A 14,456-nucleotide genomic window follows, 5' to 3' on the forward strand; every position below is an offset into this window, starting at 1 on the left:
ACATCTTGTTCCACCCTGCACATTTGGGCTAGAAAGGCTATATTTACTATCAGTACTTTCATGAACATTTCTTAAGGAAGCTTGGTTTCTAGCAATGGAATAGCTATCCATGGGTTTTTCTCTAGTGTTGTTCCAGCAAAAAGTTTTGTTTATTACATTGGCTAGTTGTCATAGATCTGGTGCTGAAAAACTGGCAAGAAGATGAGTGCAATATAGAGTCAATGCTATTGAAGGTTCTGACTGAGGGTTTCATTTGTTTTTCATCACAGCAGAACCCAAAGTCAGCTGTATGTGTGTCTATAACATTGTAAGGGAATGGAACAAAAAACAAATAGGGGACGAGGGACATTCTCAGTTAGATTACAATAATACATGGTCTTCATTGTTAAGATGGATTATCATTGGTTGGGATGGGGAAGGAAGGAATAAGAAACAAGCAACTTGAAATGAATGACAGATTTACTAAAAATAGATGACCACTGGGGACATTAATCATCTGTGATAGAAAGAGACTTTTTTTTCTCTCACCATAACTAACAGCTTCTCCTTCTGAAGTGGCTTGGGGAAGTGCTGGTATTCTAGTGCTGGTAGTTCACCAGAGAAGCTATCTTCACTCTGAAGAGGGAGCAGAGGATTATAAGAATGGGCCAGCTCAGATATCAGTACCTGGAACTGAATTCTTAGCAAGATGGTGGAGAGACGGTACCCCTCAGGGGACCACCCACAGACTGGTATATGCAAGTAGACAATACTGTACAAAATAAGCAAATAAGTTGACTAGAAAATGGAATCCATGTGTAATTTAATGCAAATGTAATTATTTAATGCACACTTAATTTTATACTCAATTTGCTCCCTGACAATTCCACCATCACTTTATATTTTGAAAAGCATATTAATATAAAGATGAGATAAGAGCAAAGTTATAGGTAGAAAAAGAGCTTATTGTTTCTCTAGAGACAAGAGATCATGCAGTAGGACCATATAGAAATAGGGTCTGAGGCTAAGATGATAGGAAGTTTATTCTAAACTGACAAGACAAATGAAAATAACAGGTACCTGACTCAAGATACAGGGACCAGTAGGACTTTAGGTTGAATCATTGGCCCTTATCTTAGTGCAGCCCTATCTTTAATGCAGGTTGATGTGTAATACATTTCTGGCAGGCCCAGCATCCTTTCCCATAAGTAATGAACACAGCCCAATTTTTCTCTCCACTTATTAACAAGGAAGCAATCATTTCAGTCTTATTCAACCAAATTTTTCTCTCCATGGGATTCATTAGTGTTGAGAAATGATCTTTGAATCTTGCAGCATCTACTTAGTATAATTATTTCTGATTCTAGCATTACCTGCATATGGTCACTGAGTAACATGAGAGAGTTGATTCCATGAATTTCTGTTAGCTTCCTGAAAATCAGAGGTCATTCTGCTCTGACGCACTCCCATTTCTTAAATTCCGAAGAGGTCTGGTGGGTTGCTTCCTTTGGAAACAATAGCTGCTGATATGCATCACATGCCCACGTGAGTCACAGTTTCAAATTCAGATAAGACTAGCAAAATAACAACAGAATTCCAGATTCTTCCTGGCCTTTACTGTTTATTTCAGAAATACTATGAAAGGCAGTCTGAGCTCCTTCCCTTCCTCCTTCTATCCCCTTGCCACATAAACATTTTAGGTTTACATTGCTCACATAAACCTTCACCAAACATAATGAGGAAGTCAGCCTTTTCCCAAACTATTTCTTCCCCATGAGCTCTCAGATTAGAAGAGGTTCACCAGCCATGGCTCCCCACACTTGCCTGGGGTGTGCAGTTGAAACAGCAGGCAAGTTGGTGCTATCATTTTATGTGGGTATGTAGGGTGTGTGCAGAGCTTAAGTAATAATAATTAAACCTACCTATATTTGTTAATAATTATTTTTTCCTAATAAATTTTTCATTTTAGGGAATAATTATTTGAAGTAAATAATAAATGACAATCATTTCCCAAGTTGTTTGTAGGTCACTGAACCTTAACTTATAGCGGAATTGTGCTAATAAGACACTTGCTTCACGCTTCATTGGGAACTGAGAAATTTATATATATAAAAGCCTAAGTGACCATTATGACTGAACGACTGGAACAACCAGAACAAACAGTTGACCAGTCACTATGATGGGCACTGACCACCGGGGAGCAGAAGCTCAATGCAGGAGCTGCCCCCTGGTGCTCAGTATGCTCCTACAGCCAATCTCCCGCAGCCAGCCAACCTCCCATGGCCCCTTTCCCTGGCTGGATCGCCCAGATCGGAACCTCCAGCGGCCCCTTTCCCCAGCGGCCAACCTTCTGTCCTCCCCACCCCCCAGCCAGCCCCTATTGGCCCTGATCGCTGATCAGGCTAAGGGACCCCACCCGTACATGAATTCGTGCACCTGGCCTCTAGTGAGAATATAAAAGAAGAGAGATATCACATATAGGGTTAAATCTATGCAATTAAAATCATCAATTCACTGAAGTTTAAATAGAAAGTTAAAACAGAGTATGGGATGTTTTGCCACTAAATCAAGTACATACTAAGAGATTTTTAAAATTGTGGTAAAATGCATTAATTTTAACAATTTTAAGTGTTCATTCCAGTGGCATTAAATACATATACATTGTTTTGCAACCATCACCCCCATACAGCTCCATACTCTTTTCATCTGCACTGAAACTATACCCATTAAACTATCACTCTCCATTTCCCCCTCTACCATTTGTTAACCACCATTTTACTTTCTATCTCTATGAATTTGACTACTTTAGCTATCTCATATAAGTAGAATCATGCAGTATTTTTTGTTACTGACTTATTTTACTCAACATGATGTCCTAAAGTTTTATCCATATTGTAGAATGTTTCCGAATACCATCCCTTTTTAAAGGTGAATAATATTGCTGTGTGTGTGTGTGTGTGTGTGTGTGTGTGTACATATACATACATATTGCTAATATCTTATTCATTAGTGGGCACTTAGGTTGCTTCTATCTTTTGGCTTTTGTGAATAAAGCTGCTGCAAACATAGTTGAACAAATATCACTTTAAGACTCTGCTTTAATTTTGTGGATGCATATACCCAGAAATGGAATTGCTAGATCATAGGGTAATTCTATTTTTGTTAATTTTTTGAAGAATGATGACTTTTTTATAGCTACTACACCATTTTACATTACCACCAACTGTGCACAAGGCTCCAATTCCTCCACATTCTGAGTTTTTGTTAGATGGTTTGTTTGTTTGTTTGTTTCAATGTGCCCATGCTGATATGTATGAGGTGAACTGAAATTTCTTGACTCCTTTCCATGTGATTCACCCAAGTTCTGGGCCACCTCCAGCCATAGGAATGGTTTGTGTCCCTGTGAAGCATTTTTGCTTTTAGGGATGAAAGTGATATTTTTATATAAGGCTCTTTCTCTTCAATTTTAGGGGTATACTATATGGAAGAGACTGGGATTGCAGATTCTGAGGGCAGATTAGTTGAATTAAGATTTTAATTGCTGATCTCAGGCAAGGAACTTAACTATGCCTTGGTTTCTCCATGGCCAAATGGGTTTAATGATTATTCCTACATTGTATTGTTACTGCATTTAATGAGTACTTAACAAGTCAGTAAAATAGTACCTATCACAGCCCTAACCAGTTTGGCTCAGTGGATAGAGCATCTGCCTGCGGACTGAAGGGTCCCAGGTTCGATTCTGGTCAAGGGCATGTACCTTGGTTGCGGGCACATCCCCGGTGGGAGGTGTACAGGAGGCAGCTGATAGATGTTTCTCTCTCATCGATTGTTTCTAACTCTCTGTCTCTTTCCCTTCCTCACTGTAAAAAAATAATAAAATATATTTTTAAAAAATAGTACCTATCACAGAGAAATCACTTAATAGTGTGTATGTCCATGCCACAACAACCCTTATTTATCACATCAATTAATTCCACATAAATATTCAACATAAACATATACTGAGGACTAAATCTATATGGCAAGCACTATTATAGACGTTGGGAATATAGTGACGTCCAACACAGACAAAAATCCCTCTCCTAGTCAAATTTGCATTATAATGAAACAGACACAAATAGACATTAAATGCATTCAAAATACCTTTTGTTAAGAGTAACACATGCAAGGAGAACAAATTACAGATCCGGAGATTTGGAGTCAGGGAGGGGGGCATTGAACTATAGATTGAATGTCCAGAGAAGGCTGCAACAAGAAATTCACAATTAATTTATAACACATGTTTGATTAAGTAACCCAGAGGTAACTCCATGTGACCATCTGTTTCCTCAACATATTTATTAAAAATTGGAGTAAAATCTAGATACAAAATTGAGATATTGATTTTTAATACTTAGCAAATGTTTTAGCAATTACAATGAAAACATTCTCAGAAAATTTAAAGAATCACATTTTTCACTAATAGTTTATATGTTGAAAATAATTTGATATGTACCTGGGTTCTGGACCAGTTGCCACATGTTTATCTAACGATGAGCCCAGGAATTTACCAACTGCCTGAGGCAGGTTGGAATGGGGAGGTGTGTGCCCACCTGGGGAGGCTAATCTTCTCTGATTTTGCCCAAGAAAATGAGGATTCAGTTTACTCTATCTTATATTTGTGTGCAATATATCTCTCATTTAATCTTTTTTTTCAACTGGGTTACTGTTGTTTTGAAACTCTGTGCAGATCAAACAAAGCCTGCCGGTGGATCACATTTAACCTGCAGGCCACATATTTGTCTTGTGTGCTTTGGGCAAATTATTGCATTTATATTCTTGGGAAAAGGACCCTCTGTCTTAGCAATATGTAGCATAAAATTTTGTACATTTTAATCTATTGCTTATTAAAGCATGTTTTACTTACCCTTCCTATTTCCTTAACCAAGCTTGTAGCAGGCTCTGTGTCTTGCTGTCATAGGGAATAATCATGGCAAGACAGAAATTAGAAATGACCAGAAAGACACTGGGATCTGGAGAAAGCAAAAGACAAGGGACACACAAAAAAATGGGAATGTTACTGTGGAAAATTCAGAGAACATTATCCTCAAATAATGTAGTTTTCTTCTCATGGACTGGGTGAAGAGGCGAGGTGCTTGGGTTTTCCAGCCGGCCAGGACAACAAACCAATACCCTGAAGTGGTGTCCTGACCACAATCAATGGCCAAATCCTATTTCTTGGAAGTAAGACTGTAGGCATCAGGATCCCTGAGTCTCAGTTTTCTGGAAGCCAAGTAGAGAGTTTCTAAATAGGCAAGTCCACTACTGGCTTTAGAAATGAAAATGTCAATAATTATAATATTTAAATGGAAAAGATATAATTTTCTTTCTTAATCTTTCTGGAGACCACTCAAGCATATGTAAAGAGGATAAGGCTCCTATAATAGAAAAAATTGGAATTACTCACCATTCTGTTTGGGTAAAGATTCAGAATATAATTTGGATTCAGATATAATAATTACAAAATAAGTGAATGATAGACTAAATGGTATGTAATGTTTTAAAGACAGGTAATGACTTGAAAATTTAGATCAGCTCCTTATCAGATTCCTGGAATTTGATTTGCTGCTGACAATTCAGATTTGTGATTATGATAACGGTGTGGGTGCAGACAGTAGATGTGCTTAGGAGGCAGAAGGTTCTTAGATTTGGACCTCTGAGAGACCCAAACTTTCATCTATCTTTCATCTACCTATTCTTAGATAAAGACATTCTAGAATAGATTTAGTAAATACATCTCAATAGAACACTAATGCCATATATTTTTTCTTTTGTAGTAAACTTCCCTCTTCTGAATTAGTTAACATAAGCTTGTTTCCTTATCTTTATAGAAACATCTCACCTCTATCATTTTTATTGCCTGGACTTGTTTTGATGATTTATCACAGTATTTATAAAACTGTTGCCTAATCATAATAAAAGTGATTGCTATCATGTTAGCAATAGTCTTGAAGGAAAGTATCCTCATAATTTACATTTTTTCATAAAGTGCTTATTAGTTTTTTTCTATTCCTCATTTCATTCTCTTTTAAAAATATCTCTCTATGTTAAGACAAAATATACCTATGTTTTATAAAGAAGGATACTAAGTATTGGCGGTTCAGAGACTTGCCCAGCACAAGGGCTGTTCACTCAACTCTAGGTTCAATGTAATATGCTGCTTGCTCTCCATCCAGTACTATGGTGGGAGATATAGAGGAAAGGTAAGATAGGATTCGAACCTTACTTGTAAGGAGTTTAAAATAATTTGGGGGTGATAAAGCATAAGCAAAGGAAAAGATTGCATGACAGTACTGGGGAACATAGACTAAAAGTGCTATATCAGAAAAGGGGGAATTCAAGGTTCTGGAGCAGACAGAAAGATTTCACACAGGTAGAAGGACATGGTTGCTCCTAGAATCTGTGGGTGAAAATTTCTGTGTATGTACTGGGAGGAGAGAGGAGGTTAATAATTTGATTATAGCTTAATTTTTGTTTTAGGTACTGTAACAGATTATTTAACCCACCCAACAACACTTAGAAAATGGCATGTGTACACCACTTTTGCAAATGAGGAAACTGAGTCTTTCAGAAAATAAACTTCTTGCCCAAGATTAAATAGCACCAGTGAATATGATTTTAGGCAGATTTGATGTATACCTCTGTTGAAAGTCACTGTTTGGACACCTACTTCTGTAACTGGGAATGAAAGGATCCTCTAGGACATTTTTATGCTTCAAAAAATCTGGATGTTAATAATTCACTATCTATGAGCAATTACATTCAGTAGCTGGGTCTGAATGGTTGGGGCATTTGAGTCCTGAAAGGTTCGGAGTGGGCCGGGACCTATGACATGAGGCCATAATCTATCAAAAGAACTTTTATTTCAGGCACCTGGGTGCAGGTGGGCAGAATCTGAAAAAAGGAATCAGCTCCAACTAAAGGAGAAGGCAGGCTTTTATTAACTTATGCTGGCTGCAAGCAGTTCTGCTGACATACAGAGCTTGACTGATGGGTCCAGTCTATCCTTGGTTCCTCCCAGCGCCAGATGTCTAGTGGTTTATCTAGGCTATGCCGAGCTCAAGGCTACAAGTTTTCTGCAAGATATCTGCTAAACACAATAAGTTTCCTCTGCCCCATTTTTTACTCTTTAACCCTTTCAAGTCCAAAGATGGGGAAGGAGCACTTGGGATTTGAAGTGGAAGGGAGAGTGCAGAGTGAGAAGCAGGGAATTTGTCTAAATTGGCAGAAGGCCAGAGGGTGTGGGGCCTTTCAGAGGCCAATTCTTATAGTGGGATTGTGGGGGATGCCAAAAGTGAAAACTCATCAAGTGACTTGCTCTAAGACAAAGCTCTGAGAGGTAATGAATCTGAATGATCATGAATCTGCTATGTTCCTTGGATATTGGCAGAAATCTAAACAAACACACTTTGGAGGAAAATCTCATTAGGTCCACAGAAATTTCAAGAAATATAAACACATTAAATGAACATTAAGTATATGAATGAACATTAAAAATACACTAGAAAGCAACCCCTAAGAGTAGAAGTCTGCAGAAATAAGAAACCAGGAATTTAGAGATATAGGGATTCACAGATTTTGGACTATTCTGATAAAAATACACATGATCAAACAGAGGAAAAAAATGGCGGATGAATAGGCAGATGTGTACTGAGCCTTATCTTGGAGGAGATAGAAGGAGCACCTAAATCGAATAACATCCACCTGGAATTGGAGAAGTAGACACAGATTGTGAGACAATTCATAGCCAAGAAGGGCAGAGGATGCCTGGAGAACTGTAGGATCAGGGATCTGAGCTGGAGAGAGACATGAGACCACTAGGCAGAGGGTCAGAAGGAAGCTACATGGCACCACGTCTGCATCTCAGGTGTAATATCTGATTGTGGAAAGGAAATCCACAGGGCTGCTGGTGACAGGGGATTCTAGATCTAAGTCCACAGCCACAAAGGCTGAGCCCAGAAAGACAGCCTGAAGCACTGCCCAAGCCACATGATGCCCGGGCGAGGGAGGTGGGAAAGAAACTCAACTCACAGATGCACTCTTGTTTTGCCTCTGTTTTGTCTTTGCTTTTATTTGCTAAACTCAGTTCATAGGACCTTTCAAATACAAACACTTAACCATGGCTGTGGTACAGGTGGAAGTGTGGATTTGTAGAGTCTGGGGGAGGCAGTGGAGGAGAGCGGGTCAGGGAGAGGTAACCAGGAATCCAGCACTGAGACATTCCTGACCTGCCAAACATAGGCAGCCATTTTTCTCCTCATGAGCCAGCTCTTTCCAGCAGCCTCAAGACAGCTAATACAGCCACACCCAGACTATACCCAGAGCTGTACAAAGGACACAAACTCTGAGTAGCCACAAAGATCCCTCAGGGACTGGGTTGAAAAGGGGTATTCAGTCCTGGAAAGAGATACAGTACTACCCACATCTAAAGCCCTGACAAAAGCAGACATTTGAGAGGTTAAGATTGACAGCAGGCAGATGGGGGGTGGGGGGGGTGCTGATTGGTCCTGCCTGCTTGCAGCCAAGGCTGTGGAGATAGAAACAAACAGAGGAGTGGTGCATCACTTAGCACATCAACACAGTGCTGACTACCTAGCAGGAAACTGAGAAGTGGCAGACAAGACAGAAGAGTGGGATCTTAAACCACCCAAAATGGGGTAATAAAACTCGGCTGAAGCGAACGATTCTTCATTTTTTTTATCTTTTATTTTAAAAAAACAGTCTTTATTTTAATTTTTTTATCATTTTTATTCATTCTATTTTTATTTTTTATTGTCATTTTATTTTATCTTATTTTTTTCTTTTTTTCCACCCTTTTCTTCCTCACTTCTCCCTTTCATCCTGTTTTCCCTTCTCCTGTCTCTGCTTTAGTTTTTCTCTTTCCTTTCTCTTTACCCCTTGTTAAAAATTGATCTTCTTTATCTGCTTTGTTGATATGTTATTATTATTGTAGTCTCTGTTAGCTTACTTATATATCTAATTTCCTCTCCCCTGCTCCAAGTCTACCCACCCTCTTCTTTCTCTTTCCTCACTAGTTAATTTTTTTAATGCTTGTTTTTCTTCCCCTCTCTTGTTCTCTTCTTCTCCTGATTGTTTAATTCAAGCCTACCTGCTCTCTCCTCTTTTCTCCTTTTCCAAAAAAGGATGAATAAATGAATATATAAATTATATATATATATGTTTTATCTTTTATTTATTTTATTATTTACTTATTTATTTTTATTTTCTTTTTATCCACTCATTTTTTTTCTACTACCTCTATCCTGAACCATGGTCTTTCCCCTATTCATTCAATTCCTTAACCTTACTTTCTGTATATAAGCTCTGCCTCTACAGATTCTGTTCCCCCCTATTTCTGAGTGTTTGTTGCTTGCATTTTTTGGTTTATCTGTTTGTTCTGTGGTGTTTCTACTCATAATTATTTTTTTTCTTTTTTCTTCATTTTCTTTTCTCTCTTACCATTTTTTTTTCTTTTCTTGACATCATTTTTGCTCTCTTTTCTCTCTCTCCTAATTCTCTTTTTTTCTGGTTGTCACTTTTATTGGGGTTATCAGAGTTGTGAGTACATGAGTGTTTTATTCCCTTTGTGTCGTGTTTTGTCCAGTTGTATTTTGTGCTGTTTGTTCAACGTGGTAGAGAGCAAGCCACATAACCAGATACCCTGAGAGGAGACTCCATCTACAAATGGGACAATAACACTCAAGACCCAACTACACCAAGAGAACCCAAATATCCCAAGTAGGGGGCATCCTTAGAATATTCAGCTCAGAAGACCTAAGAGATTGCACCACTGGGTCCCACAAAATATCTACTATATAAGACAAACTCAAAAAATCTCATTGGCAAAAAAGTTTGATCTAATACATAGAAACAACCACAAATGAACAGCACAAATAGGGAGACACAGAAACAAGGCCCATATGAAAGAAAAGGAAGAATCACCAGAAAAGAAAATAAATGAAATGGAGGCAAGCAATTTGACAGATAAAGAATTCAGAGCAATGGATATAAGAATGCTAAAAAGATGAAAGACAAATTTAACAACATTCTAAGAATTAAGAGGAAATAAAGAAGAATCAAGAGGAAATAAAGAATGATATAGTTACAAGAACAGAATGGAAAGTTTCAACAGTAGACTAGAAGAAGCGGAGGACTACATCAGTGAGTTAGAAGATAAGGTAGGAAAAACACCCAAGTAGAACAGCAACTGGAAAAAAAAAAACTTCAAAAGCAGGAGGAGAGCCTAAGGGAGCTTTGGGACAACAGAAAACAAAACAATATCCACATAATACAGGTGCCAGAAGGAGAGGAAGTGCACCAAGAAATAGAAAACCCATTTGAAGAAATAATGACAGAAAAATTCCCTGATTTAGGGAAGAAAAAAGTCACACAAGTTGAGGAAGGACACAGAGTTACAAACAAGATGAACCCAAAAAGACCAACACCAAGACACATCATGATTAAATTGGCAAACATCAATGAAAAAGTAAGAATCTTAAAGGCTGCCAGAGAGAGAAAGAAAGTTACCTACAAGGGATCTCCAATCAGACTATCAACTGACTTCTCAACAGAAACACATCAGGCCAGAAGGGAATGGAATGAAATATACAAAGTCATGCAAAGCAAGGGTCTGATTCCAAGAATACTACACCCAGCAAGCTTATCATTCAAAATTGAAGGGGAAATTAGGAGCTTCACAGAACAAAAAAAGGCTAAGGGAGTTTATTACCACCAAGCCAGCAATGCAAGAAATGCTAAAGGGACTGCTGTAAAAAGAAGAAATAGAGAGGGAAGAAGGAACACAGGCATAAAGAATAAAAATGGCAACAAACAACTGCCTATCAATAATAACCTTAAACGTAAATGGATTAAATGATCTAATCCAAAGACATAGGGTAGCTGAGTGGATAAGAAAACATGACATATATTTGCTGTCTACAAGAGACCCACCTCAGAACAAAGGACTCACACAGACTGATAGTGAAGGGATGGGGAAAAGAAAAGGTTTCAGGCAAAAGGAAATGAAAATAAAGCTGGGGTAGCAATACATACATCTGACAAAATAAACCTCAAAGTGAAGGCCATAACAAGAGAAAAGGAGAGCCATTTCATAATACTAAAGGGAGCAATTCAACAAGAGGATATAATTCTGGGAAACATCTATGTACCCAATACAGGAGCACCCTAATACATAAAGAAAAACTTTTGGAAGTTATCAAGGGAGAGACCTACAGCAATACAATCATAATAGGTGATTTTAATACTCCATTGACATCACTGGATAAATTCTCTAAACAAAAAATTAGCAAAGAAACAACAATCCTAAATGACTCACTAGATTCGATGAACTAATTGACAACTTCAGAACATTTCACCCCCAAGATATAGATTATACACTCTTCCCAAGTGCACACCTGACATTTTAAAAGATAGACCACATAATAGGACACAGGCAAAGTCTCTTCAAATTTCAGAAGATAGAACTCATATCAAGCATCTTCTCAGATCACAATGGCATTAAATTAGAAATCAACTACAATAAAAACAATGAAAAAAAATCAAACACTTGGAGGCTAAATAGCATGCTATTAAACAATGAATGGGTTACCAAAGAGATCAAAGAAGAGATAAAAAGCATCCTGGAAACAAATGACAGTGAAAACACAATATTCCAAAATCTATGTGACACAGTGAAAGCAGCCCTGAGAGGGAAGATCATAGCTCTACATGCCTACCTCAAAAAAAGAAAAACTGGTAATATATTATCTAACTCTACCACTTAAAGAATTACAAAGAGAGCTATAAGAAAAGCCCAGAGTAAGCAGAAGGAAGGAAATAATAAAGATCAGAGTGGAAATAAATGACATAGAGACCAGGATAAAACACAAAACAACAACACAAAAACAACAAACAAACAAACAAACAAAACAAAACAAAAAACACACAATATGAAAGATCAATAAAACCAAGAGCTGGTTCTTTGAAAGGATAAATAATATTGATGACCGTCTAGCCAAGCTCACCAAGAAACAAAGAGAAAGGATCCAAATAAACAAAATCAGAAACGAAAGAGGTGAAGTAACAACTGACCCCACAGACATACAAAGGATTGTAAAAAAAATACTATGAACAACTCCTTTCCAACAAACTGGACAACTTAGATGAAATGGACATATTCATTGAAAAATACAATCTTCCAAACTCAACCAGGAAGAATAAAAAAACCTGAATAGGCCAATAACTACTGATGAAATTGAAGAAGTAATCAAAACACTTCCAGCAAACAAAAGCCCAGAGCCAGATGGCTTCACAGGGGAGTTTTACCAAACATTCAAAGAAGAACTAAAACCTATCCATCTCAGACTATTCCAAAAAATTCTAGAGGAAGGCACACTTCCAAGCTCTTTCTATGTAGCCAGCATTACCCTAACCACAAAACCAGATAAAGACAATACAAAGAAAGAGAATTACAAGCCATTATTTCTAATGAACATAGATGCTAAAATCCTCAACAAAATTCTAGCAAATCAAATCCAGCATTACATTAGGAAGATCATATATCATGACCAAGTGGGATTTATTCCGGGGATGCAAGGATGGTACAGTATCTGCAAATCAATAAACGTGATACATCACATAAACAAATTGAGAGACAATAATCACATAAACATATCAATTGATGCAGAAAAGGCATTTGACAAAATCCAATACTCTTTATTGATAAAAACTCTCAGCAAAGTTGAAATAGAGGGATAACAGTTCAACATAATAAAAGCCTTATATGACAAACCTACAGGCAACATCATACTTGATGGGCAAAAATTAAATCTATTTCCCTAAGAACAGGAACAAGACAGGTATGTACACTTTCATCACTCCTGTTCAACATAGTACGGGAAGTGCTAGCCATAGATAAGAAGAAATAAAAGGAATCCAAATTAGAAAAGAATAAGTAAAACTGTCATTATTCGCAGATGACAAGATATTGTACATAGATATTATTCATTTTGTTTATTACATTTCACTTATAAGTGAGATCATGTGATACTTGTCTTTCTCTGACTGGCTTATTTCACTTAGTATAATACTTTCCAGGTCCCTCCATGCTGTCTCAAAGGTTAAGAGATCCTTCTTTTTTACAGCTGCATAGTATTCCATTGTGTAGATGTTCCACAGTTTTTTTAAATCCACCCATCTGCCTATGGGCACCTAAGCTATTTCCAAATTATAGCTAGCCTATATAATAAAAGGCTAATATGCAAATAGACCAAACAGCAGAACAACTGGAACAACTGAACAACTGAACAACCAGTTGCCATGACATGCGCTGACCACCAAGGGGTGTGCGTGGAACATGGCGGGCATCACCCATGGCGGGATTGTAGAGCAGGTGAGCGGGGGTACCAGACCAAGGCACTGGTCACTGTCATTGGGGCAAGCTTCTGGTGGTTACTGAAAATTCTTTGCTCCCATGCACCGTGGTCCCACCTGGCGCTTGCACCTGCTGCCAGTGCTGGCCCCGCTCGCACCAGCGGCTGATGCCAGAGCTGCTGCTTGCACCTGCTGCCAGTGCCCCGCACTGGTCCTGATCATTTGGGGCTATCAGCAAGTGTGAGTAGCAGCTGCCAGCCCTGATTGCCCCAGAGGGCTTCTCCACCTCTCACTGCTCCTGAGGGGTGATTGGGGCAGCAGCCGCCACTCGCACCTGCTGATGGTTCTAGCTCTGCTCGCACCTGCTGCTGGTGCCAGCCCCAAACCGTGCCATCAGCGGGTGCGAGCAGGGCCAGCACTGTCAGTGCGTGGGAGCAGCAGCAGCAGGAGTGGGGCTGCAGGCAGACGGGGGACCTGGGGCAGTGGCTGGAGGGGCCAGGCAGGGGTGTGGAGGATGGGCTGAGACCCACCCCTGTGTCCACCGCAGCCTAGCAGCCCACAGTTTCTTTCAAGGTGCACAATTTCATGCACTGAGCCCCTAGTTGTAAATAATGTTGCTATGAACTGGGGGGAGAGAGGGATATATATTCTTTTGAAAGGTGTTTCTGGCTTCTTAGGATATATTCCTAGAAGTGGGATCACTGGGTCAAATTTTCATATTTAATTTTTTGAGGGAACTCCACACTGTTTTCTATACTGGTTGTACCAATCCAGGAAACTCAAATCATTCTAAACAAAATAAATATTAAAAAACAAAAACATCAAGACTATAAAATTTATTTTGTGTGAAAACCAGTGATAATGGAAAAAATCTTAGGATAGCCAGAGAAAAGATACATTATGCACAGAGCTACAACATGACAGTAGACTACTCATCAGAAACTCTGCAAGCCAGAAAAATAATGGAGAGATGTCTTTGATATATTGAAAACAAAACAAAACAAATCCAAATCTGTTTTCTAGGTTTCTTAGTGAATTTTTCTTTAAAAAATGAAGACATTTTTGGG

Source organism: Plecotus auritus (genome assembly GCF_963455305.1).
Source record: "Plecotus auritus genome assembly, chromosome: 9".
Classification (NCBI taxonomy): domain Eukaryota; kingdom Metazoa; phylum Chordata; class Mammalia; order Chiroptera; family Vespertilionidae; genus Plecotus; species Plecotus auritus.